General features: G+C 44.2%; 1 non-coding gene across 1 annotated transcript; it reads left to right on the top strand.

Moving 5' to 3' along the window:
• The first annotated feature begins 1,476 nt into the window (after window positions 1-1,476).
• Window positions 1,477-1,631, top strand: LOC143307579 (5.8S ribosomal RNA). The gene has a single exon (XR_013064687.1). It is a non-coding gene; the product is annotated as a 5.8S ribosomal RNA (ribosomal RNA).
• The last annotated feature ends 869 nt before the right edge of the window (window positions 1,632-2,500 follow it).

Here is a 2,500-nt window from a genome sequence, read left to right as displayed (position 1 = left end):
AGAGAAAACCTAACTGAATGGATCATTGATAAAGCGATATAAAAGTTTATTGAGCTCGGACCAAAAATTATACAAAACGAGAAAGATATAATAAATAATACCATATACATGACACAAAACACATAAATCTCGGGTTCGAGCCAATAAGAAACAAATACCAAAACGCTGCGATGCGGTAAAATTACACCGACACGGTTACGTGCGGAGGTCGCTTTGATTACTCATCGCGTTTCTCCCGTCCGTTCGGAACCGCCGGCAAAAAAACTGTGCGACCAACGGCGCCAAAGAGCACGACGCCGGACCATTTCTCTCTGGCTGATGTGAATGGAAGTAAAAGACGCTTGCGTGAGGTCTCTCGACCTTTATCTCTCTAACTTATACTTATGGGTCGTCGTCTACTTGATCGGGTACAAACAAGTCGTAAGAAACAAACAAACAAACCACAAAAATACAAGTCGTAAAAAAACAAACTTCTGTTGGTTAACCTACAATATGAAGGATCGAAATGAAAGAAGGATCATATTATTACAAACCGAAAGTGAAGGATCATTAAAATTGAAATACAATATATATAAATATATAAATGTACCCGTCGTTGCGACACCCTAGTTAAATGGAAAGATATAAAAAAGAGAGAAAAGGAATACAGATGACCCGCCGTCTGATCTTTGCTAAATGATCTGGCATCACCGGAGTTTTTTTGGTCCGTGTTGCGTTCGCTCTATTCGAAATGAAACTCGCGGAGGCGAAGAATTGTTAAAAGTTTACGAAGCGTCTAGGAGTGGTTAAAACTGAGAGAGTTGAAACTACGATGTATTAGAACGAGCAACCGTCGAAACTTTGTTTTCGCGACGTTCTTTTCGTCGCTCTCGTCCCCACGCTCCTACGCTTTGGTTGTTTCTTTGCCATCCGTGTTGCGATAAAAAGATTTCTCCATTGTCCAAAAAGGACGGATCGAGATTCCTCTTTCGAGAGGGAGAGAGAGGTACTTGCGGGTAACCTGGAATCTACGAAACACGCACCGTGGTAAGATTCGTGCGTCCGCCTGATCGATGTGTGTTGTTTACGGACCGGCTGAGAAGCGACGATAGCGAGTCTTTGAAAAACTATGTGTCCATTAGTTAGACCGATCGTCGCCGGCCGTGTGTCTGTTCGAATCTCGCAACCCACGATTCAGCGACAGGACGCGCGCTCGCATTCCTTGTGTGCGTTCGTACTTTTCAAGGTTTTTAAATGTACTTTACGCCCGACCGTCGAGAGGAGCGTGCCACTGGGCGTTTCTCCGACGGTTTCCGTCCTTGGACGCGATCGTGTCGTCAACGATCGAACAAACAAACAAATACGTTGGCGACGCCCGAATTCGCTCTCCCGCACGCGCCGGGTGGGAGAGTGATGTGGGTATCGAATGTGATGCGTGTTAATAATGAAAATAACACTCTAAAGATCTAAAGAGTTTGAAATACAAAATTTTACGATTACCCTGAACGGTGGATCACTTGGCTCGTGGGTCGATGAAGAACGCAGCTAATTGCGCGTCAACGTGTGAACTGCAGGACACATGAACATCGACATTTCGAACGCACATTGCGGTCCACGGATACAATTCCTGGACCACGCCTGGCTGAGGGTCGTTTTCTTAACAAAAGACTGCTTGCGTTTGCTTCTCGAAAAAAGAGTAATTCATTTCTTTCTAAACATCTCGCCGTCGTTCAACGAAAGTAGAACGTTTCGGAGCGGGATTATCGAACGAAATTGAAAGAATGAATGAACGATAAACAAAGAAAGAGTCGCAACGTACGAGCGATAGTTGGGCAGTTCGTCGGCGTTTGTCGTGGAAACGATGTGACGAAAATCGCAACCGATACACTAAATGCAGGCCGTTAAAGGAGAGAAACAAATTTCGAAATATCTCTTCGAACTAGCGCAAGTGCGTCACGGCGCGCGAGTCGTTCGTTAAAATTTATAAACGACCGCCCGTGAAAGCACCGAGTTCTCGGAAGATAATCTATAAAGATTCTCCATCCTGCTGGAAGTTATCGGATCGGCGCGATTGTTCACTTGTAGAAATCCACGCTCCCGACGTTGCCAGAAACGATATTTACGAAAGGTGTGTCAAAAATAAACGAAAGAAGCTCTCCTATAAATTTAGAAAAAGCAAACGAGTGAAATGTTTGAGATGATAATTTGCTGAAATGCAAGCTCGAATAGCCCCAGGGTTTCGAATGATTCCCCGCGCTTTATACATCTCTCTGTTTACAAACGGTGTATAAATGAAAGATCGCTTCAGATGGGTCGTCGCTGTTTGACGCGCGATGCTGTTCCTTTTTTTTTGTCTGTCTGTGCGTTTAGCTTCGCTAAACAAGTTAAATGGTTAAAAAGCGTCGAAAAAGCGAATACACACGCGACAAGACAAATCTAACGAGTAAAGGAACGCTCCGCTCCAAGATAAAAATGGTTGTTTACAATCAATACAGCGTTTCGGTACCCCTGATCGTAGTCT

This window comes from Osmia lignaria, unplaced genomic scaffold (genome assembly GCF_051020975.1).
Source record: "Osmia lignaria lignaria isolate PbOS001 unplaced genomic scaffold, iyOsmLign1 scaffold0061, whole genome shotgun sequence".
Lineage (NCBI taxonomy): Eukaryota > Metazoa > Arthropoda > Insecta > Hymenoptera > Megachilidae > Osmia > Osmia lignaria.
The sequence above is the reverse complement of the archived record's forward strand: the minus strand, read 5'-3'. Positions and strand labels throughout refer to the sequence as shown.